Below are 26166 nucleotides of genomic sequence, written 5' to 3'. Positions count from 1 at the left end.
CTGAAGAAGTTAGGAACTCCCTCTGTAGCCACAATTGGCCAAAGTCATGTACAACCCCATAACCATACTGGCTGTCAGTATATATGGTTATTCTCAAATTTCTCCCAAATTTACAAGCTTTTGTCAATGCAATTAATTCGGCTATTTGTGCAGACTTGACTCCATACAAATAGGATGCTTCCACCGGACGATCCAGTGTGCACACAGAGTAGGCAGCACTTAGGCCACCGTCCTCATGTCTCATACATGAGCCGTCTACAAACAGCTCATTATCTCCATGGTACAAAGGGTGCTCTTTGATGTCTGGGCGTGGTTTTTTACTGAATTCAGTCAAGTCAATGCAGTCATGTGCAAACTCTTCCCTCACTTCGTCTGCAAATGAGCTAGGCAGCAAGGTAGCAGGATTCAAAATATTACATCTTTCGATAGTTACATTTCCTGCACCTACAAGGATTCTCTCATACTTTGTCAGCCGACTAGGTGTGAGACACTGGGTCTTTGTCCTTGTCAGTAAAATCACAACAGAATGTGGAACATATACAGTTACTGGATGTCCCATCACAATGGACTCACTCTGTTCAAGACTCATGCAAGTTGCAGCTACAGCTTTCAAACACCCAGGTAATCCAGCTGCTACTGGGTCCAATGTGGAAGAAAAGTATGCCACTGGACGTCGAGTCATACCATGAATTTGGGTCAGGACTGGAAGTGCACAATTGTCTTGTGTGTCACAGAACAGTGCAAAATCTTTGGAATAATCCGGCATGCCTAATGCAGGAGCAGTACAGAGACAGTCCCGCAATTAGATAAAAGCTGACATGCTTTCGTCATCCCACTCCACTGGATCACTTGCTCCTTTCCCGGTCATTTTTATCAATGGTTTTGCTAGGACTGCAAATCCCACAATCCATTGCCTGCAGTAACCTACAACTCCAAGGAACATTCTGATTTCCTTCTGAGTGTTTGGCAATTCCATGTTTCGAATTATCCTAATTCTCTCTGAGGTGACTTTCCTGATACTTCTTTCTATCTGGTGCCCCAGATATTTCACTGATTTGGTGCAGAATTGCAGCTTCTCGGGTGATACCTTATGCCCTCCCTCACCTAAATGATTTAGCAAGGCAATGGTGTCAGTCACACAGTCTTTTCGACTTTTAGACGCCAGCAAGAGGTCGTCTATGTACTGTACCAGAACTGATTTTCCGGGTAAAATTAGGGTCTCGAGACACTTTTTCAGAATCTGATTAAAGATTGAGGGGCTTTCTGTATAACCCTGAGGAACAGAATTCCAGACGAACACGTGACTGTCAAATTCAAATGAGAATTGAAATTTGCTGTCTGGATGCAATGGGATGGAAAAGAATGCATGACATAGGTCAATGACGGTAAACCATCCAGCATTCCATGGAATTTGGTATAGAATCACGGCAGGGTTTGGCACGACAGGACAGCAGGGAACCACAATTTTGTTAACCTTGCGCAGGTCCTGTACTATCCTGTACTTACCACTAGGTTTCTTGATTCCAATTATGGGCGAATTACATGGGCTGCTCATCACCACCTGTATGATTTTGGCCTCTAACAGTCTTTTTATTTCAATGGTAACTCCTGCTTTTACTTCTGCACTAATTTTATACTGTTTAATGTTTGGATATACTGCATTCTCTTTTATGGTTATTTTAATCGGGTCAACGTTTTCCATTAGTCCTACATCTTTTCTGGTAAAATCCCAAACTTCTGGTTTCACTGTTTCCTGGAGTTCTTCAGGTAAATCTGCTATGGTCAGCTTTTTAAATTCCGAATCGGGTCTTGCTAACATTAATTTGTAAATTCCGTCTTCGTCTGGGGTCTGTATTTCAACGCCATTTGGTGTGCAAAAGATGGTGCAATTCATTTTGCACAGCAAATCCCTTCCTAATAGGTTTACAGGACCGGTGTCGCAAACGACAAATCTGTGCATCTCTTTAAAATTTCCAATTTTAACCTCCATAGGCTTTGTAACTGGGGTACTAATTAACTGATTAGAAACACCAACTACCTGGATTGCTTCCCCCAAAAGGGGTAGGTTTGGAACGTCTGCTGTTCTCACAGTAGAACGAGTGGCACCAGTGTCCAACAGAAAGGTGATGTCATTTCCTTCAACCTTTCCTTCAATGTATGGTCCTGACTGGTCCACCGGCAAGGAGGCGCCAAGTACGCACTCCCCGTCCTCCCCTCTCAGGCACCGTCAGTAGGTGTCATCACAGAGAAATGTGTCATTTAACAGGAATTGTGAAACGGCTGCGTCTCTATCCTCCCTTCCTTCCCACACTTCAGTGTCTTCACTCTGCTGCACTTTGCTTTTATAATTCTGCCTAGGTGCACGAGGCAACTGATTCTGCTTTACCTGTTGCTGGGTCTTTCGTGGTTTTTCATTCTGCGTCTGTGGATTTAAATAATTAATTTGAACATTACTATTCTGTACATGTGGACACTCGTCTCTCCAATGACCTATCTGGCCGCATCCGTGACAGGGGAACTTCTTTTTGGCCTCTTCTCTACTCATCTTCACTCTGGGCTTTCCCCCACCCCCAGAGCCTTGACCCTGATTACTGGACATTTTCTTTAACTGCTGTTCCTGTTCGGCTAATTTCACTTGTGCCCACATAACTTTCTCTTTCAATGCTTTTCGTTTCTCTGCCATTTCATCCTCACAGTACTTGGCATACTTCAGAACCTCATCAATTGGTTTAGACTGCCAACAGATTTTATTGTCTTTTATCCATTGTGAAATTTCAGGTCTTAATCCTAATACAAACCTGTAAATAAATGTGTCATGTCCTTCATTTCAATGTTAGATTAAAGACGTTTTTTCAGAATAACGAGGAAAGCAATAATGAACAACAAAATAAAATGAGCTCACACTACCGTCAACATTCTGTCCTGGGTTAGAACAACTAGGCCCCGAAGTTGCAGGAGTCGAACTAGTAGTCTTACAAAAACTAGAAAAAACGCTTCAATTCATCCCCAAACCTATCTACAATTTGAGTAGAGAAGAGTCAACAGCCCTTAAAAGACTATCTGATAATAAGGATTTAGTAATTAAAGGATGCGACAAAGGTGGTGGAATCGTTGTTCTAGATTCAAATTCCTATGAATGCAAAATGATTGAGATGTTGAATGATGATTCTACCTACCGCAAGATTAATTCTAATCCCTTGCATTCAATCTCCAAGAAAATTCAACATTTAACAAATGAGGCTTTACTGAATGGAGCTATTAGTACTAAAGAACACGAATTTTTAAATTCCCATAAGAATAAAACGGCATGTATTTATGGTCTTCCAAAAATACATAAAAATGATAAAAATCCTCCGTATAGACCCATTGTATCAACGATAGGAACTTTAACTGAACCTCTATCTAAATTTGTCGATCACTTCTTAAGACCGCATATACCAAAAATCAAATCATACATCAGAGATAGTGGCCACATCATTGATAAGGTAGAAAATCTGACCTTTATGGCTAATAGAGACATCCTTGTGACCATGGATATTGAGTCTCTTTATAGTAACATTCCTTTGAATGAGGCCATTATAGCAACGGATTGGTTTATCGACAAGTTTAACATAAATTGTCCAAAGAGTTTTCTGATTGACTGTCTATTCATTGTATTGACTGAAAATATATTTTCATTTGGAGATCTAATATACCAACAAATAAGGGGAGTAAGCATGGGTGCATCTGTTGCACCTTCCATAGCAAACATTTATATGTCTGCCTTTGAGGAAAAGTTTATTGAAAATGAGGTTGCCCCCTTTTTTGAATCTATCTCCCATTGGTCTAGATACATTGATGATATCTTTTTTGTCTGGACCAATGGGATAGATTCTCTGATGGAATTCCTAGAATGGATTAATCTTGTGGATGTGAACTTAAAATTCACTGCTCATCATAGCATGGAACAAGTGGAATTCCTCGATCTTCTAATAAAAAATCAAAATGATGGCCTATAAGTCGATTTATATGTAAAGCCTACGGCACGCAACACGCTTTTACATTTTCAAAGTTTTCATCCGAAAAGCCAGCGTGAAAGTATCCCGTTCTCTCAATTTTTGAGGGTCCGTAGGAACTGTACTAATCTTGCTGATTATGATAGACAAGCGTCAACTATGAGACAGAAGTTCCTAGATCGTGGTTACCCACATAGGCTTGTGAGAAACTCTTATAAAAGTGCGCGATTCTATGATCGCGATGCCCTGCTTAGAGCAAAAGAGCCAGTTAAAAAAGATCAACTTGTCTGCGTTACGAGACATTCCACCTTAGATGAGCGCGTTAGACAGCTCATCAATGCCAATTGGCATATTTTGAACTGTAATCCAACATCTAAAGAAAATTTAGCTAAGCCCTTGTTCGCACATAAAAGAAATAAAAACATCAAGGATTATATTGTCCACTCCAAGTTTGGTAAAAAATCTACCATGCTTGGATCTAATCAGCGATCCTTAACCGACAATCTCCTAGTGCGTGGCACTGTTAAATGCTCGGCATGTAAGTCATGTGCCAACATACTTACAGGCGAACATTTTTCACATAATGGCTTTGAAACCAAAGCGTGTGAAATATGGAACTGCAAAACAGCCAATGTTGTTTATTTTTTAAAATGCCCTTGTGGGTTGGGCTACGTGGGAGAAACCTGTAGACCAATCCAGGTAAGACTCACAGAGCACCGATCTGCAATTAAAACAAAAAAATGTGCAGCACCATTAGTAAAACACTTTTTGGAGAGTAATCATAAAGCAGAGGACTTCCATTGGCGCATCCTTGAAAGAATTAGGACACCAGATAGTAAGGGTGGATGCGCAATTCGAAAAAAGAAAGAAGTCTATTGGATTTTTGTTCTGAACACCTTCAAACAGGGACTGAACGGTGAGATTCCCTGGGAAAATGCAATATTTTAACTATGGTATCTTATTGTGTTATGTTGGCAATATGACTTAATGATGCCAAATTTGCTAAAATTCTGAATTGTTGGAGACATTTATATCTAAATAGTTTGATGTCTGAGTAGAATCATTGAAATATCAATGAATCACAATACGATGTCAGAAATGTAAAATATATTTTTTATAAACAATAGGGCGCATAATCAGAAAATATTATAACTAGAATAATTTTTGTATTATTGTAAAACATGGGTATTGAACCCCTGCCGGATACTGAATGATTTGAGCATGGTTGCTCTGTGCCGGTTCCCCCAGACTGACACAGAGCGGCCTTGTAATTGCTGGAATTTGAACGTTATCACATATTATAACTCAGCTCACAATTAGATCTTGTGATAGGAAAACGCAGCCGAATACAATTAATTGACTGAAGGCTCTAATTCCATTCTGCCTCTTTAAAATTCAAAATATAGCGGAGCATGTGATCACCGAAAGGGATACGTCTATAGTGAGTGAGCTTGCTGAGAGTTTTGTGTCTGAATAGAATCTTTGTTGCATCAATAAATAACAATAAGATGTCAGAAATGCAAAATAGAATTTCTATAAAGAATAGGACACATAACGACAAAATACTATCATAATAATTTTTACAGCAAGTAAAACATGGTTAGAACCATGGTGGTATCGAACCCCTGCCGGACACCAATTGATTTAAGCATGGTTGTTCAGTGCCGGTTCCCCCAGACTAAGACAGAGCGGCTTTGTAATCACTGAAATGTAAACGCTATTAAATCATATAATCCGGCCCATTTAAATAATTAGACCCCGTGATAGGAAAACACAGCTGAATATATTTAATTGGCTGAAAGCCCAAACTCCACTCTGTTTCTTTAAAATTTAAAGTGTAGCGGAACATGTGATCACTGAAAGGGATATATTTATAGGGAGTGAGCTTGAGGCGGTTGTGGTCATCTTCAACCGCCAAGAAGACGCTGCCGGTTACCCGTTGGTCAGACTCGCAGAAAGCCTTATCTCGGTAAGTGAGATGCCAGAATGAGAAGTTCCGACTTTAAGGGAGGAAAGGGTGCAAACATACCATGGAAAGACATATTTGATTTTCCGTTTATTTTTCTTTGTAGACTTGACTGCTTAGAACTTGCCTATTAGTAAGACGGCTTCGAGAGAAAATCGTCCTAATTTGTTTCACGTCCCTATCAATGGTACGTTTGAGGCGCTTGTATTTTTAAGGTGAGGAAATGCCGCTTATGGCTAGTAACTACGGTTGGTTACTATACATCAGGTCCGTTTGACAGATTGAAAAAACAACCCTTTTTAAACGTATGTTATTATTTTTAGGTGCCTGATTTGAAGGATACCACTACTTCGCAGAATAGAATATTAACTGGACGTCTCTCTTGTGGACATAAGAATTACCACCTTAGTATTATATACATTAATGGTAAGGTAAAATTGAATAAATATCCCTCCGAGACCTACGCTGACTACTGACTACGTAGGATATAATTAATAAAAACATTTGTAATCTGTCTGTCCCTCAGATAAAACATGAAGAGGAGGTACTAATACAAGGAAGAATTAATCCACTTCTGAAGCAGTTATCTACCACAAACTGGTGTGTAAATAGGCGATAAAGTTTTTAATCAGTGAGTGCTAGATAACAGACCACTTTTTAGAATCCTTCTGTAAAAAATTAAAACAGACTAAAACAGATAAGAATTTCACTGTTTCAAAATATAATAATCATAAACTTTGCCTACTTCGTTCATTAGGTGCAAGGGTGCAATAGTTGTATCAAGACATTGTGACTGCACTCTATATCGTTAACCAGGCTACATATCTTTGACTGGTCAGGAAAGGCAACATCTGTCAATTTTTAAAGTAAGTACTCCTTAGAGTTAAGAACTAGGAATCTCCTCTGAAAAATCAACTCCCGTAAGATATTGGGCAGTGATATTTTGTAGTTGCCCTATTGTTGTTATAATTTGAATATATGCAATTATTATTTGCTTATACATTAGCACCAAGATTATGGAATTAAGACTAATAGTACAAATGCAAATGCTCATTAAACTGGTTGTTATCTTGTCCTAAGTATATATTGTAAAGAGTATAAAGGATGACTGTCCGATTAAAAAGGGAAAAGGGAAACACTATAACAAGAGAAGAACAAACGTTTAATTAATAAAGCAAATGTCTAAATTGTGTAATTAACTGTGTGTATTGTTGTATAATTAGTAAATTAATAGTCATAAATGTTATGTTTTTTCACAGAAATAATCGTGGCTCCTGAAGAAGGCGTTTTTGTTTGGCGCCGAAACGCGCATAGAGACCCATTAATGCCACTATTTGATTTTAGATCTTATGTTTAGCTTAAAATTGTTTTCGAGTTTTTATATGATCTGTTATGTATTTATGATTTCGATTATATATGTATGATATGCATTGTTTCTTCTTTTATATATATGTATAAATTAAAAATAACTTAATTTTTAATGAATTTTTGTGCCTTGTTTGTTCTCCCTTATGGTGATCCCAATTTTTCCTTCTGGTCATTATTGAATGCCTAGGGTTATATACATAACTTCATTTCAATGTTTCCAGACCAATGTACATTTCGAACACCTGTAACAATCGTTCATAATAGGAATGCACAGTCTCATCCCTATTCTGGGTAGTTCTGTCTATTCGAGTCCAATCAGTTTCCTTTGCAGGCACCTTTCCCTTCAGATGTAACATCACCTGATTGTACTTTCTCATCACATCAGCTGAGGGTGCCCCTGTATTTGGATCGCTCGGGTACTCCTCACTAGGCCAATCCACTGCAATTTTACACTCTGTCCACAGATCTACAGGCACCACAATGTCAAAAAACCCATCTAAATCTTTCCAGAGGCATTTCTGGACCTTCACAAATCTCTCAACCTGCCTGTACCAATCTACCGGTTTCTCTCGCAGTTTAGGGAAATCATTAGTAAAGGGCACAATATCCTGTCGGGACCATGGAACGTGCACATACTTTCCACCTGGCACTTCTCGCATAGGATACCATTTTTCTGCCTTGTCAGCTTCTTTTAAGACATACCCGGAAGCCATCTGTTTTGATCTAACCTCCTCCTTTTTCTTTGCCCATCTAGCTTTCCATTTTTCTAATTCTCCCCATTTTTGCAATAGGTTCAATAATTCTCTGATTTGTACCTTTTTCCCTGACACTTTCATGTTTTCTAAATCTTCGTCTGAGAATTCTGCTCTGTAGGACTTTTGCAACACTTTAGATTTACCAATATCTATTCCCATACTAGCCGCGGTGTCCGTTAATTTTTCATGGAACACTCTGGTATTACGAGTGATACTCTTACAAATAAACAGCAACTCCTCCTCAGAGAAGGTATTCAGTCGGTCCAACCCCACATTTCCAGCCATCAGTTCTTCCAATTCTATTCTCAATTTGTAAATATCTAATGGTTTTGATTGGGGATTTTGTTTCTCCAATTCTCGACTCCATCTCTCAATCTCTTCAGGAGTTACTACTGTGACATTTTTAGTACCTGAAGTTGATTCCATTTGAATTTCTCCTGAAGAGAAAGGAACGTGTCTTCTCTGTGAATCCCTTCCCGGTTCCCTGATTGGTAAATCCATTAAAGAAACCTCAGATTCACATTCACTCGCCTGATCATCTACAATTAAGGGCTCTTTTCTCGGTTGCACTACAGCTGGGGTAATGATCGGAGTCTTTGGGGTCCCTTGTTTATCCCCGTACAAAGGGACAACTGGTCCAATAGTTACTGGGATCGTCAGGGCTTCAGGACTTGTATTTAGTTGGGAGATTTTCTGGATTAACTCTGTTCTCTGTTTGGCTAGGGCCTCTCGCTCTCTTTCCTGCAATATCCTTTCCAGGGAGTTCTCATGCAATACCTGCAGGGTCAAAGATGGGGCATAAGTTGGGGCAGTCGGATGTGTCATACTCGGTCCTTCACCATAATTAGGTTTCGAGAACGGATTTCCTGTGCTTAAGGGTCTTGTCTCATCCTCGTAAGGAGGTCTTGGACAGAAGTCTCTCTCACCTGAGTATCTTGACTCTTCACTATAAGGGGGTCTCAGACAGGTATCTCTGGCACCTATGGGTCTTGAACCCTCATTATAAGGAGGTGGGTTTTTCATTAATAGTTCCTCCAAATAATCATCATCTGAATCCCCACTGGTCACTAAATGTCTTGTTTTCTCCGTCCTTTTCTCTCCCATGGGGGCTTCTAGGGTAATTACGGGGTACAATCCTTCCGTTATCATGTTCTGTATCCACTGCTTCATCTTTTTCTCTTTAGCTTCTCTATGCATTTTCGGGTACCATTTACTTATTCCCTTGTCAATTCTAGGTCTGTCTCGTTCAAAGACCTCTATCTCCCATTCCTCTAAAGCTTCATATTGCGTTAGTCTGGGTCTGGGATGTAAATCATTCATCCGGGTTCTCAAATTGAACAGAATCCGGCTATTAAAAGTACCATCTAGCGGAAATGCCAAAATTCCGTCATTTTTAGTATATTCCACCCAATTTTCCAACCATAGACACGTGTGATACCCTTTATCAAACATCAGTGGTGTGGTGTGGTGTGGCTCACTGGTTAGAGGTGGTAGACCCGAGAGCAGAAGTCGGCCCGGGACCAGGGTTCTATTCCCGACGCGGCAAGGTCGTGAACCTTGGTCAGTGGACTCGATAATTCTCGCTTTGGTGCTTACTCTAATCAGGGATTCCACTCGGAAACTCTGGGCATTAGCTTGCCTAATCTCCACAACGGCCCCACCAATTCCGGGGATGCCTGGCTCCACCTTGGGGACTCCCAGCAAGGGATCATCCCACAGGGAAAGCCAGGACGGGTTCCCCAGAGTTATACAGCGCCAGGAGACCTATGGACGGGTAGCAGTGCGCTTTACAAGCTCAAAAACATTTACATTTTACATTTACATCATGAAAGATGCGGGAGTATTAGGAGGTGGAATGACAACTCCTTCTCTAGTTTTAATAAGCTTGTCCTTTTTAAAATAATTCTTTACTTTTACTAATGTCATTTTTCTCTTGATTCCGTACATATTGTAAGGTCTGCCTTTTAGCATCTGTTCTTTAGCAAATCCTAAGTATTTCGGATCAGGTAAAAATTCTGGATACCACATATACTTTTCCGCAATTTGTCTTTGTTTACAAAATCACTTCCAATACAAAAGCGTCTTTCGACTCATCCACGGCGGGATATATACTAAGCCAAAAGTTTCACTAGTGAACTCCGTTGCTATCAATCAAGCTTAGATGAACCTGCTACTCCTTCCGTGTGACCCTTACTAGGTTATATCACAATAGAAATTTTGCCAGTGAACTCTTTGCTACCATTTATTCAAACATGCATTCAGAAAACCCTAATTAGTGCTTCCAGTTTTGCCTAACCTGCACCAATTTTCCTCTAGTAAGTGACCTCACTACGGTGTGGATTCTCCTCACCACCCGCTATTCAATTCCCCGGGGATTCCAGACAAACATATAACAATCACTAACGATGGTTTGTTAGAACCTATATCAATATATCAGCAAGAAAAAGAATTTAAAACATTTCATAATTTTCAAAACAATAAAACAGCAATGTTGATCAACTAGCAGCCACATTTTTCACAATTAGCAGCAAATACTCTACCTACTTATTTTAACTGATCCTACCTAACTTTGACTAGTCCCTAACCATCACCTCTGCTACCAGAACATTACTGATAGAGCGCGCAGGTCACCAAACCAACAATTTTATCATATACGTATTGGGCCCATAAATTCAATTCACTTATTTATTAATGGGGTGACCTTATACTCTACTACCAGCAACCCTTGTTCCTTCCTATTGATTTCTTCTGTACCCGACTTATCAATCCACCGTTACGGGTACCTATGATCACAATGGATCAGGGAGCTAACTATAAAAGAAAGGCAGACACAAAATACCAACTATCATATATTTTCTTTGCACTCATGTAATGACCACAGACTCAAGAAGTTTTAAAAACCTTTATCTAAATTTCATCAAGTTCTGAAAGCATTAGGTTCACAGCAATTAAACTGTCAATAACTAAAATTACAAAGAGCACATATCCATATAGGAAATAAATCAGGCCAACCATTTATGAGTCTAAAGGAAGGTAAGAACAGGGAACATGCTAGATAGTAGTTTCAAGAATTTTTGACTAGACATAAAGTGACTAAAGGACGGGGAAAGATAAGGAACACACTGGAATATCACAGTTGAATTACCCCTTAAATATAGGTACGGACAGACCTTTAGTTTATATTACGAGAGAATTCTGGAATACCATGTAGCTATGGGGAAGGGAAAATTGGAACACTCTAATATTCAAAGTAATTACGGTAATTCCCTAAAGGATGGTTAATGAAAAAGGAACATCTATATTTCAAACTGTATGTAGGAATGCTGCTTAAAGGACAGGGAAAAATTGGAACATGCTAGTATAATTACGATAATATATGATCTTTTCATTTAGTAGTAAGAAAAGCATGGAAAATCAAATATGCAAGAGCATGACTTTGCTAAAGCAAAAGATAGAAAAGTAGAAAGATGCAGAATAGATTTCTCAGCACTATATTTACCTAGTATGGTGTGAAGACCAACCCTGGCCACGGGTCAGTTAAGGACAGGAGAAACCCCACGGACGGACAGTCACCAGTGGGCCAGCGGGTGCAGACTGGACACCCCAGGACAGGACAGGAAAACCAGATTATGATCAGGACAGGACCACCAAGGTAAGACCAGCACCCGCAGTTCGGAAACAACACCTGCGCTCCTCCCTCTCTGCAGCTATCAGTCAGAACCCCGATTGGGTTATTGTATTCCCCAGCAAAGTGCTCCGCCAGCACTTAAGGTTTCAGAACAAACCCCTTGGATCTATGGAAATCACGGACAGAGTGCTCCGCAGATTTCTGTATCAGTCACCTATTGAGTGCGTTGGGTCAGTGACAGGTCAGCTATTCGGACAAGTCGGACAAATTCTCTAGCTAAACCTAGGCTAGTTATACTGTTTTTGGGTCAGTGTACCACCCCCCAAATGTTGCAAGTGTCAGAATCCCCAATTTCGATTGTAGGATAGGTCAACACACCAACCACATTTCACTTCTACAAGACCTAATTTGCATGGTCTGGGACCGCCTATTGAATTTGGCGTTCCCATGACATAAATTTCAACATTACAATAGCGCATCTATGAATTATGATACATTTAGAACAGTTCAGCTTCTTCTGCTAGGCGAAGGTGCATCTTCCCAGGCACATCTTGGCTGGGACCTCGGGTTGGCAAGTGTTCAATGTCATAGAGCTCGTCTACTGGCTGATGACTGTCATGCGCAGAAAGGCGATTCAAAATGGAGTATTCCCATCCCTCATGCTCACAAAGTTCGATACATGAAAAGTAAGCGAAAACAATTTAGAACATAGGAAATAAATGATCACACTGTATACCAGGAATCCCTATATGACTCCCCTTACTTTATTTTAACTATAGCATTATTATTAGTGCAAGACAAACAGAAAGACAGAAAGCGGCAGGACAAGCTTCAGCATGTGAGAACACAAAGCGGCCATTTTAAGTCAAGTGCACAAGTGTGAAAAATTCCCACCAGAACTGCGAGTACGTCACGTCACGTGAGTGTGACCAACGCATGCGCAGAAGAAAACCCCGCCAAGCAGCGGCCATTTTAATGATAAGCATTGTTAAGGTCAATAAACACATAGGCAAGCGTCTCTGGGACACCCAAAATGTCAGAATAAAAGTGAAATTAGTAAGACAAACATGTTGAATTACTCCATTACAGTTATTCGAGGTTCATGAGTACAAGCAAGACGCTATACATGCAAATTCTTGCTCCATCAGGATGACGAGGTGGGGACAATATTAGCTGAAATCAGGGGCGCTTTAAAGGCCCTGGCTCCTGCGCCTAGTATGGTGTGTCCAGCTGAGCCAGCGGAACCACTAGTTATTACACATTCGCTACAGAAGGAGCAGGGAGGGGTACTCTCTGAATCGGCTGGGACATCTGGGGATGGGGTCCTTTTAGCTAAAGGCCAACTTAAGGAACAGCCAGGGGGCAGTGGTTCCCAAAGTGTGCGCCGCGCAGGATGTGGGGGACTTGAAAGAAATGCACCGTAATATATTCTGTGGTAGTGGGTAAAGGGGCTTCCGGGTCCGGAGGGAACGCAGGGCTAAAAGCAGTTATGACTAAACCCGTCTCTAAATGACCCTGGAAAATGAACGTTGATCCTGTCAGGGTGGCCGGCGGGAGGGAGGGGCAAGATGTATTTACGTTAAGGAGTACTCAAGGCAGGAACTCGAAGAGTCTGGCCTGAGATTTCCTTTGTAGCCCTCCACATGTGAGCAAGCCAGCCAGGCGGGTGCCTAGCGAGCACTTCCGATTCAGACAAACCAACAATTTACCAAAATAAAATAAAAAACAATTAAGAAGGTTTCTTAGAAGCCGCAATTTTGCCGTTAACTGTACTCCTTCCTCCCTCTCAACTTTTGAGTTTGCTCCCCATGTGCCATGGGTGAATCTTGGAGGCCTGGAGGAAAAAAAAAGTCACGGAATGCCTTATCTGAAAAAATCACGTTTGTTTGCTGGAGGCATGGCAACTAATAAATAGTGGGCAGACTGCCATTATTTTATAAGAACACTATTCCACCACTTCACATTTACTTGCATGTTTCACTATACTAATTCATCACTAATCCTCTATGGGTCCCGGAATAGCGCCTTGTGAGCGGTAGTAAGCGCTATACAAATGCAAACCAAAGTGTGCGCCGCGGCACCCCAGTGCGCCGTGATGAGAAGCCAGGGGTGCCGCGGTGCAGTGCACTGCCTGACCCTCCGGCAAAAAAATGGTGGGGAGCCATGACCAACCGCCAACCTGGTCAAGGGAGCCACGGGTCAAAAAAGTTTGGGAACCACTGGCCAGGGGGGGACGCGAATCCCAAAGGCAGCATATTAGCATCAGTGGCGACACTGCTTGCGCAGTTAGCAGCACCAAGCAAGGCTGACAGAGCACCAGTGGCACCATGGGTGCCTCAGTCGGCCTCCAAATCTGCCCTCCAGGAGATTAGTAGACAGGTGGCGATCTTAGGGAAAGCTGCTGTCACTCTGTTGCCAGATTGACCACAGCTACTGTTTCAGGTAATTGGATTGCTTTTTGCAAATATTTCACAAAATTTCCATTTTTATTAGGAGTACCTGATGAAGTCAAAAACTCCCTCTGCATCCAGAGTTGGCCAAAATCATGCAAAACTCCATAGCCATATTGGCTATCAGTATAAATAGTCACTTCTAAATTTTTTCCAAATTAACAAACTTTTTGTCTGAGTTTTGGGAAGTCATTTGTAAATGACAAAATATCCTGTCGGGACCATGGGACATGTACATAACCTGCACCTGGCACTTCTCTCATATGACTCAACCTTTCCACTTTTTCTGTTTCTTTCAACATATATTCTGATGCAGTGCTTTTCCCTTGAGCTTCTTCCTTTTTCTTTAACCATCTAGCTTTCCATCTGTCTAAATCATCTCATTTCTGCAGCAATGATAACAATTCCTTAATCTGTAATTTACGACCTGACACATTCATGTTTTCTAGATCTTTGTCAGAAAATTCAGCTCGATATGGTTTCTGTAACACTTTCGATTTACCAACGTCAATTCCCATTTCATTTGCCAAACTCGTTAACTTTTCATGAAATGTTTTTGTATTTCGGGTGATACATCGACATATAAACAACAATTCATCTTCATTTAATACATTTAATCAATCTAACCCCAACTTTCCAGCAATCATTTCTTCCAACTCAACTCTTAATTTAAAAATATCCAATGTGTTTGGCGGTGATTTTGGTTTTTCTATTTCTCAAGACCATCTTTCGATTTCTTCTGGGGTAACTACAGTAGCACTTCTCGTAACTGAAGAAGTTTCTATTTGCACCCCTCTGGAATTTACAGGTGTCGTTTTCTAGCTGAACTACTTACTGGTTTTCTTATAGGTAAATCAATCAAAGAAATTTCTGACTCACATTCACTTTCTTGATCATCCACTATTAGTGTTTCCTTTATTTGCTGCACTACAGGTGTAGTTAGAACAGAAGGTCTATTACTGGTTTGTTTATCTCCATATAAAGGAACAACAGGACCTATAGTCACTGGAATCGTCAAGGCTTCAGGACTTATATTTAACTGTGTAATTTTCTCCATTGACTCATTCCTTTGCTTAAATATTGCTTCTCGTTCCTTTTCCTCTAACACTTTTTCTAATGATGCCTCATGTAACACTTGCAAAACTAAAGGTGGCTTTAAAAACGGGGCACTAGGATTTGCTTTACTTTGCCCCTCATTATAAGGTGGCGGATTTTTCAATAACAAATCCTCCAAGTAATCATCTTCTGGATCAGCATTTGTCATTCGATTTTTAGTTTTCTCTGTACTTTTATTCCCTGTTTGTTCTTCCAAATCTCCAAAAAACCTTTTATGGTTAAAAAAGGCAAGTCTTTTTTTTCTGATCCTGTACTAGTATGCAAAGTTAGTAAAGGAGCGGTATTTTTGGAGGGCAAAGGTTGGTGGAACAAGAGACAGGTAGTTAAGTTGAGGAAGGATCAGTCTGAATTGATTAGAGATAAGAAAGTTAGAAGAGGTTCTCATGATTTGGAGTGGGCTTATTGGTTGCAATATTAAAATCTGAGTGTTACTGGGAGTGTGAATGCAAGTCCGTCTGTTGGGGACCCCGTTAGAAGAGAGTTGAGCAGTAATTTGGAAAATTCTGTACAAGGATGTTGCAGCTACAGGAGTTAAGGGATCAGGGCAGGCCAGCTTCCTATGCTAGGGCATATGTTACGGCAGAAAGCTTCTTTGCTAAACTGGCATGCGAGCATGACCCTGGCACTACATTTTTTGTCAAGTAAGCACTTTCTGGTTGGGCCAGACTCGAGGGGGTTAGAAAGGACCTTAGAAGGCCACTACATGTGAACATACTGGGTGAGATATTGAGGACCTTGCGGGCAATATGCAGCTCAGAATATGAGAGAACTTTATTTGCTGCCGCCTTCTCCTTAGCTTTTTACGGGGCTTTTTGGCTGGGGGAGTTAGTGGGGTCTTCCAAGATGGACCAAACAGGAGGGTTACAAGTACAGGACACAAGGATGGTGCTAGGCGCTCTAGTAGTGGTTCTGCTCAGGTCAAGAACAGATCCTTTGGGAAAGGGTTGTACCATTCGTCTTAACCCGGCACCCGGTTCACCCATATGCCCAGTGTCTAGGATGGTTGCATATTTAAAGTTCCGACCAACAGAGAAAGGCCAGGCCATTTTCTTACACAAGCAAGGGGATTGCCTGTCACAGTATCAGTTCAGGGCTGTGTTCAAACAGGCCATGACTAAGTTAGGGTTGGGAACTAGGGGTTACTCCTCGCACTCGTTCAGGATCAGTGCAGCAACCCTCGTGGCAGGCGCAGGTTTACCAGTAGAGGCAGTTAAAAGGGTAGGACGTTGGTCTTCATCTTGTTTCAAACGCTATGTGCGTCCCAAATTATTATAGGGTGAAGTATCAATAAACAGTTGGATCATGGTAACCTTTTCATTTCTCTCCCTCGTTAGTATGCCCTCAAAGGTGGTATTGGTGTTGGGACACTCGTTCGTGCGGCGCTCCAAGGTCCGGTTACAACAACAGCAGCGTGTGTCGAAACCACCGGGTTTGAAAGGGGTGGCGTTTCTGTGGCGAGGTGTTGGGGACCTGCGGATTCACCAACTACGGCAGCTGGTCGGGGAGACGAGGGACAGCAGTCCCCGGATTTGATCATTGTGCATTTGGGTGGCAACGACATGCTGGATCTTGGGCAACAGGCAGTCAGAGAGACACTGCTGATCGAGTTTGCCTGGTTAGGTCGTTCCCCCCCCCCCCCCACCAGCATGGATAGCCTAGTCATGCATGATACCACGCCGGTCCTGGGGCCCCAGGGCACGATCCCGAGCATTGCATGTTTTAGTAAGATGCCTCAATGGGGAATTGGCAAGGCTGTGCTCAGGCCAGGGCCACCTGTGCCACATTCCACTCAGACTGATCATGGGGGACCTATTGTTTCATCCCGATGGAGTATATTTCTCGGATATGGGGACAGACATGTGGATCAGAGGAATTTGGTCCTTTGTACAGAACTTATTTGCGAGTGGGGAGGGTGAAGGACCCTTGGGCCCTGGTCACTCACCCTTGTGGCCACAGAGCATTGACTCGCAAGGTTTTAAAGGGAGTCCACCTTACATACTCCCTAGGCCAGCACTGAGGGGATGGACGGTAAGCTCTCTGCTGGGAGAATGAAGACACCAGCTGGGGAGGCAATGGTGCCTGGTCATGAATTGGGGCAGAGGGCAGCGGCCTCTGGTTATCCGATTCTGACATCTTTGGCAGACTGGTGGCTAGGGGTGGGTCCTAGAAAATGGCGGACAAGGTCAAGAGGGCTGGGGCCTACCTCTCAAGGACGCAGGTGGGTTGCGCCTTGCGTGGTTCTCAATTTGGGGGAGCCGAACCAGAGGGCCCCTCGGTGCTGGGAGCAAGTAATAGAAAGTTTTGAAGTTATGAGTATGATTTGGTTGATATTAAAATTGTCATTATTGATTTATATAAAGTATGAGATATGTGTTATTAATATGCACCATTAATTTTCATGTGGATGTGTGTTATGTAAAAATTAAACATGGGCGTTTTAACCACAATCTGAAAGTATTAACTGGCGTTTTGTGGGTAAGTAGGGAGCGGGGCGGGGATCATTCTTGGGGGGGGGGGGAATGGGTCCTATAGGCGATAGCTAGCCATCCCCGCATTAGTGGCTGGAAAAGTCCCGCTAAAGCAGCGATAATATGCCCCCTGTAGTGTGTATCTTTTAGCTCTGTGCAAAAAAGGATGCCATTCATAGTTGAGTACATTTTATTGATTGCTGAATTTCGATAACACCAAGGCCCATATGTTATCTGTAGCAATGGTATGCATTATACCGTTTAACAATGTTTCTGCTTCTTGCTGCGAGCCTGTGAGTATACATTCCATGTGTCCTTGTTGTACCTCATGGACACCTCTGGGAGTTCTATTCTACTGCAGGGCTCGACAAATCCGAAAAATAGTACTAGTCCTGCAGGTCTAGTACCTTGAAAAATCTCCTCGACCTAACAGTAACCTACTTGACGTCCGTCCCTGAAAGCGGAGCAAATGTGACAAGATAACAAGATTTAAAGGCATCTTTATTGCTCATTTGCTTTGTGAGCAATAAAAAGGCCTTTAAATCTTGTTATCTTGTTACATTTGCTCCGCTTTCAAAGACGGAGGACACAAGTTAGAATGTTTTCCTAGTTTTCCTACTCGCCAGAATGGATGAGTAGGACCTAAAAATAGCTCGACCTCACAAAATTTACCTCGCAAATGCGAGTGATCGAGTGGATTTGTCGAGCCCTGTACTGTGCAGTTACAAGGCTGTTTCAGGAGGGTTTTGTAGGTAATGCGTGTGTGTGTGTGTGTGTGTGTGCCCGCACCCGCGACCGCCCGTGAGTGTGGTGTTCATTGGTTCTGGGCATGACTATGCTTTTGTGTATGTGGTGTGCTCCACACGAGCAGTGAACTCATATTGCTCAGTGAGTGTAAGGCATTGAGGCAGCAAGGGGGCAGGAAGGCCCTAGTCAACACAGCCACGGAGTGCCTGAAGATGGCCTGAAGCTGGCATGCCCGCACCAGTGCGGAAAGACACCAGGCACCACCAAGCCTTGGACCACAGGCTGCCATGCACCAGAGCCTTCCAATCGCACTTAACATCTGCTGACTATAGGGACAAGCAGCGTTTGAACAGAGGCACAGATGTAGCAACATGTATCTTTTGTGATGTATATCACCCAACAGGACAGTGGCGTGCTGGGGTGCAGTCACAGCGGCTTGTCCGCTCCAGGGAAGAGGAAGGGAGAGAAGACGTGTGTTTTGTGTGCCCTGAGTGTCAATTCAAAGAGTAAGGGATCACTTCTTAGCCTACATCTGCAGAAAATTAAAAATCTGCGTTTAGGTGAGCCTGTTTCCTAAATATATAAGAACTATTTGATCACCCACCCCGGGGTTACAAAAACAACAAAGTGCAAGTTTTCACGAAACATGTGAGCACTGCAAAGCTTTTGTAAAAAAAAAGTCAAAAACAGTGAGCCTGACGTTAGCTGAAAATGGCATAAAGTGAAATGTATACTTGTATTTATTTTGAATGATGCATTTTGACCGGAAGTGCTGAACATATCAATATCATCACAAGACAATAATACATAGGTAGCTGAGTGACAATGCACTGGGTATATTATAACAGATTAACCAATAGTTCCTAAAGGTTGGCTCAGGTCCCTGAGACTGAAGAGCTGTGCCTGGGGTGGTCTTACATACAAGAATGTAAGGCTCACCCAACACTTCTCAAGCTATGCTGTTCCACACGCCACGGTGCTAGTAGTCAAAAGAACCTGACCTGGTACAAATGAGGTGTAGCCAAAGGGGTGTAGCTAGGAATACCATGAATAAAGCATGGTCTGTCGAATTAAAGGGTGGATAAAAATGTGTAAACTACTATCCTGAGCTCCCACAGCATGCCGCATGAATAGTATGTATGTGCCTCTGAGTTTTCTCCTATTCCATCCAGACCCATAACACAATGGACATTCGCCTTAAAGAAGCCAAACCTATTGGCTTTGTCAATGCTTGTTAGCAGTATCAATTAAATCAGTAATAAAAATGAATGCATGAAAGCATGAATAATTAGAATTGAAAATGTTTCATCTATGAAAATACGATACTGTGATTTAAACACTACTAAGGACTGTGGTAGAGGTAGAGGTGTTCAGAGCGTCTCGGTCCCTCCTATTCTCCCCTTCACTCCACTCTTCACTGCAGGACTCACCCTGTTAGAAACCTCTGTTCTTATTTCTCTCCTCATCTAAATGAATTCCTCAATGTGCATATATGGGGTGGTGGTTAAGGTCTGAGGCAGTGGAGGCAGGAGAACTGGCCGCTCTGTATGGGGGGAGGTTTGCAATAATTCTGCTTATAGAATAGAATAGAATAGAAGCCATTTGTAAAGCGATTGGTTACTCAAAAACAGAGTGTCCCCGTGCTGAAATCTGCAAAGAGGCTCAGAGGAATGAGCTCCGGGAGATCAGACATGGGTAGGGAAGGGAGGAGAGTTAAATGCGAGGGAAAAGGAAAGTTTTCAGCTTTCCCCGAAATCTAATTTCGGAAAGTTCCATACGAATCTCGAGTGGGAGTTCGTTCCAGACCTTGGCAGCCAGGTATCTGAACGAGGAGCCACCCATCCTGGCTCTGGTGATTTTAGGGATTTTAAACAGCATCGTTCCAGAGGATCTCAGGTTCCTAGTGGGCCGATGTATTGAGAGTAACCCATGAAGATATCCTGGACCGGTGCCATGGGCTATGCGGTGGGCAATGCATAAAGACTTGAATTTAATTCGCTCTTTGATGGGGAGCCAGTGGAGTTTGGACAAGGCAGATCTCCCTGAGGCTCTTCGAGGAAGTTTGAGCACAAGGCGCGCAGCGGCATTCTGAGCGCACTGGAGTTGATGAATACCTTTTTTGCTCAGACCCAATAGCAAAGCGTTCCCATAGTCCAGATGGGGAGTTACAAGGGCATGGACAATGATCTTTCTGGAGTCCATGGGGAGGAGGTATAATACCTTCCGAAGGACCTTCAGTACGCTGAAGCATTTGGCTGTGACTTTGCTAACATGAGGATTGTATGAAAGGTTAGAGTCCAATATAATGCCCAAGTTACGCACCGAAGCCACAGGACAAGGAGGACTGCCTAATTCCGCAGGCCACCACATGTGAGACCATGCGGAAGATGATTTTCCTACCACCAGCAGCTCGGTTTTGTCGCCATTAAGGCGAAGACAGTTGTTGTTCATCCAAGCTGCCACGGAAGAGAGGCAATTGGAGAAATTGGTGGCATCTTCACTGTGGTCGGGCGTAAGCTTGAACATCAATTGGGTGTCATCAGCATAACTGACAATGCCCACCCCATAGGTCTCAACTATGCGAGCCAGGGGTTCCATATAGATATAAAACAGGGTGGGGCTCAAACTCGAGCCCTGGGGAAACCCGTGGCTCACATTTCTGAGAGAGGACTTAAAGGGGGGGCAGTGCATCTGAAAGTTCCTGTTAACCAAGAAGGACTCCAGCCACGCAAGGGCTGACCCCTTTACTCCCATACCAGATAGCCGAGACAGCAGCGTTGAGTGCAGCACGGTGTCAAAGGCTGCACTTAGGTCTAAAAGTACCAACGCTGCTGTCTCTCCCCCGTCCACTATATGCCTAAGACTCTCGGTGGAGAAGTCTTACACTGTGCCTGCTCTGTATGGGGGAGGCTTGCAATAATTCTGCTTTCACTGTGCCTGCTCTGTATGTGGGGGAGGCTTGCAATAATTCTGCTTTCACTGTGCCTGCTCTGTATGTGGGGGAGGCTTGCAATAATTCTGCTTACACTGTGCCTGCTCTGTATGGGGGGAGGCTTGCAATAATTCTGCTTTCACTGTGCCTGCTCTGTTTAAGGGGGAGGCTTGCAATAATTCTGCTTACACTGTGCCAGCTCTGTATGGGGGGAGGCTTGCATCTGTATGGGGGAGTCTTGAAATAATTCTTCTTTCACTGTGCCTGCTCTGTATGGGGGGAAGGCTTGCAATAATTCTGCTTTCACTATGCCTGCTCTGTATGTGGGGGAGGCTTGCAATAATTCTGCTTTCACTGTGCCTGCTCTGTATAGGGGGAGGTTTGCAATAATTCTGCTTTGTCTGTGCCTGCTCTGTATAGGGGGGAGGCTTGCAATAATTCTGCTTACACTGGGCCCGCTCTGTATAGGGGGAGGCTTGCAATAATTCTGCTTTCACTGTGCCTGCTCTGTATGTGGGGGAGGCTTGCAATAATTCTACTTTCACTGCCTGCTCTGTATGGGGGAGGCTTGCAATAATTCAGCTTTCACTGTGCCTGCTCTGTAGAGGGGGAGGTTTGCAATAATTCTACTTTCACTGCCTGCTCTGTATGGGGGAGGCTTGCAATAATTCTGCTTTCACTGTGCCTGCTCTGTATGGGGGAAGGCTTGCAATAATTCTGCTTACACTGCCTGCTCTGTATGGGGGGAGGTTTGCAATAATTCTGCTTACACTGTGCCTGCTCTGTATGTGGGGGAGGCTTGCAATAATTCTGCTTACACTGTGCCTGCTCTGTATGTGGGGGAGGCTTGCAATAATTCTGCTTACACTGTGCCTGCTCTGTATGTGGGGGAGGCTTGCAATAATTCTGCTTACACTGTGCCTGCTCTGTATGTGGGGGAGGCTGGCTTGCAATAATTCTGCTTTCACTGCCTGCTCTGTATGGGGGAGGCTTGCAATAATTCTGCTTTCACTGTGTCTGCTCTGTATGGGGGGAGGTTTGCAATAATTCTGCTTTCACTGTGCCTGCTCTGTATGGGGGAAGGCTTGCAATAATTCTGCTTACACTGTGCCTGCTCTGTATGTGGGGGGAGGCTTGCAATAATTCTGCTTTCACTGTGCCTGCTCTGTATAGGGGGAGGTTTGCAATAATTCTGCTTTCACTGTGCCTGCCCTGTATGTGGGGGAGGCTTGCATCTGTTTGGGGGAGGCTTGCAATAATTCTGCTTTCACTGTGCCTGCTCTGTATAGAGGTGAGTCTTGCAATAATTCTGCTTTCACTGTGCCTGCTCTGTATAGAGGTGAGTCTTGCAATAATTCTGCTTTCACTGTGCCTGCTCTGTATAGAGCTGAGTCTTGCAATAATTCTGCTTACACTGTGCCTGCTCTGTTTGGGAGTGAGGCTTGCAATAATTCTGCTTTCACTGTGCCTGCTCTGTTTGGGGGTGAGGCTTGCAATAATTCTGCTTTCACTGTGCCTGCTCTGTTTGGGGGGAGGTTTGCAATTATTCTACTTTCACTGTGCCTGCCCTGTATATGGGAGAGGCTTGCATCTGTATAGGGGGAGGCTTGCAATAATTCTGCTTTCACTGTGCCTGCTCTGTATAGAGGTGAGTCTTGCAATAATTCTGCTTTCACTGTGCCTGCTCTGTATAGAGCTGAGTCTTGCAATAATTCTGCTTACACTGTGCCTGCTCTGTTTGGGGGTGAGGCTTGCAATAATTCTGCTTTCACTGTGCCTGCTCTGTTTGGGGGTGAGGCTTGCAATAATTCTGCTTACACTGTGCCTGCTCTGTATGTGGGGGAGGCTTGCAATAATTCTGCTTACACTGTGCCTGCTCTGTATAGAGGTGAGTCTTGCAATAATTCTGCTTTCACTGTGCCTGCTCTGTATAGAGCTGAGTCTTGCAATAATTCTGCTTACACTATGCCTGCTCTGTATAGAGCTGAGTCTTGCAATAATTCTGCTTACACTGTGCCTGCTCTGTTTGGGGGTGAGGCTTGCAATAATTCTGCTTTCACTGTGCCTGCTCTGTTTGGGGGTGAGGCTTGCAACAATTCTGCTTACACTGTGCCTGCTCTGTATGTGGGGGAGGCTTGCAATAATTCTGCTTTCACTGTGCCTGCTCTGTATGTGGGGGAGGCTTGCAATAATTCTGCTTACACTGTGCCTGCTCTGTATGTGGGGGAGGCTTGCAATAATTCTGCTTTCACTGTGCCTGCTCTGTATGTGGGGGAGGCTTGCAATAATTCTGCTTTTACTGTGCCTGCTCTGTATAGGGGAGGCTTGCAATAATTCTGCTTACACTGTGCCTGCTCTGTATGTGGGGGAGGCTTGCAATAATTCTGCTTTCACTGTGCCTGCTCTGTATAGAGGTGAGTCTTGCAATAATTCTGCTTTCACTGTGCCTGCTCTGTATGTGGGGGAGGCTTGCAATAATTCTGCTTTCACTGCCTGCTCTGTATGTGGGGGAGGCTTGTATAGGGGAGGCTTGCAATAATTCTGCTTACTCTGTATGTAATTCTGCCTGCTCTGTATGTGGGGGAGGCTTGCAATAATTCTGCTTACACTGTGCCTGCTCCAGATGTGGGGGAGGCTTGCAATAATTCTGCTTTCACTGTGCCTGCTCTGTATAGGGAAGGCTTGCAATAATTCTGCTTTCACTGCCTGCTCTGTATGTGGGGGAGGCTTGCAATAATTCTGCTTTCACTGTGCCTGCTCTGTATGTGGGGGAGGCTTGCAATAATTCTGCTTTCACTGTGCCTGCTCTGTATGTGGGGGAGGCTTGCAATAATTCTGCTTTCACTGTGCCTGCTCTGTATAGGGGAGGCTTGCAATAATTCTGCTTTCACTGTGCCTGCTCTGTATGTGGGGGAGGCTTGCAATAATTCTGCTTTCACTGTGCCTGCTCTGTATAGAGGTGAGTCTTGCAATAATTCTGCTTTCACTGTGCCTGCTCTGTATGTGGGGGAGGCTTGCAATAATTCTGCTTTCACTGCCTGCTCTGTATGTGGGGGAGGCTTGCAATAATTCTGCTTTCACTGTGCCTGCTCTGTATAGAGGTGAGTCTTGCAATAATTCTGCTTTCACTGTGCCTGCTCTGTATAGAGGTGAGTCTTGCAATAATTGTGCTTTCACTGTGCCTGCTCTGTATGTGGGGGAGGCTTGCAATAATTCTGTTTTCACTCTGCCTGCTCTGTATTGGGGAGGCTTGCAATAATTCTGCTTACACTGGGCCCGCTCTGTATGGGGGGAGGCTTGCAATAATTCTGCTTACACTGTGCCTGCTCTGTATAGAGGTGAGTCTTGCAATAATTCTGCTTTCACTGTGCCTGCTCTGTTTAAGGGGGAGGCTTGCAATAATTCTGCTTACACTGTGCCTGCTCTGTATAGAGGTGAGTCTTGCAATAATTCTGCTTTCACTGTGCCTGCTCTGTTTAAGGGGGAGGCTTGCAATAATTCTGCTTACACTGTGCCTGCACTGTATGGGGGGGAGGCTTGCAATAATTCTGCTTACACTGCCTGCTCTGTATAGGGGAGGCTTGCAATAATTCTGCTTACACTGTGCCTGCTCTGTATAGGGGGAGGCTTGCAATAATTCTGCTTTCACTGTGCCTGCTCTGTATAGGGGAGGCTTGCAATAATTCTGCTTACGCTGTGCCTGCTCTGTATGTGGGGGAGGCTTGCAATAATTCTGCTTACACTGTGCCCGCTCTGTATGTGGGGGAGGCTTGCAATAATTCTGCTTTCACTGTGCCTGCTCTGTATGTGGGGGAGGCTTGCAATAATTCTGCTTTCACTGTGCCTGCTCTGTATGGGGGGGGAGGCTTGCAATAATTCTGCTTTCACTGTGCCTGCTCTGTATGGGGGAGGTTTGCAATAATTCTGCTTTCACTGCCTGCTCTGTATGTGGGGGAGGCTTGCAATAATTCTGCTTTCACTGTGCCTGCTCTGTATGGGGGGGGAGGCTTGCAATAATTCTGCTTTCACTGTGCCTGCTCTGTATGTGGGGGAGGCTTGCAATAATTCTGCTTTCACTGTGCCTGCTCTGTATGTGGGGGAGGCTTGCAATAATTCTGCTTTCACTGTGCCTGTTCTGTATGTGGGGGAGGCTTGCAATAATTCTGCTTTCACTGTGCCTGCTCTGTATAGAGGTGAGTCTTGCAATAATTCTGCTTTCACTGTGCCTGCTCTGTATGTGGGGGAGGCTTGCAATAATTCTGCTTTCACTGTGCCTGCTCTGTATAGAGGTGAGTCTTGCAATAATTCTGCTTTCACTGTGCCTGCTCTGTATAGAGGTGAGTCTTGCAATAATTCTGCTTTCACTGTGCCTGCTCTGTATGTGGGGGAGGCTTGCAATAATTCTGCTTTCACTCTGCCTGCTCTGTATTGGGGAGGCTTGCAATAATTCTGCTTACACTGGGCCCGCTCTGTATGGGGGGGAGGCTTGCAATAATTCTGCTTACACTGTGCCTGCTCTGTATAGGGGGAGGCTTGCAATAATTCTGCTTACACTGGGCCCGCTCTGTATGGGGGGGAGGCTTGCAATAATTCTGCTTTCACTGTGCCCGCTCTGTATGTGGGGGAGGCTTGCAATAATTCTGCTTTCACTGTGCCTGCTCTGTATAGGGGGAGGCTTGCAATAATTCTGCTTACACTGGGCCCGCTCTGTATGGGGGGGAGGCTTGCAATAATTCTGCTT

Source organism: Lissotriton helveticus, chromosome 1_2, assembly GCF_964261635.1.
Source record: "Lissotriton helveticus chromosome 1_2, aLisHel1.1, whole genome shotgun sequence".
Taxonomy (NCBI): domain Eukaryota; kingdom Metazoa; phylum Chordata; class Amphibia; order Caudata; family Salamandridae; genus Lissotriton; species Lissotriton helveticus.
This window is presented reverse-complemented; position numbering follows the sequence as displayed.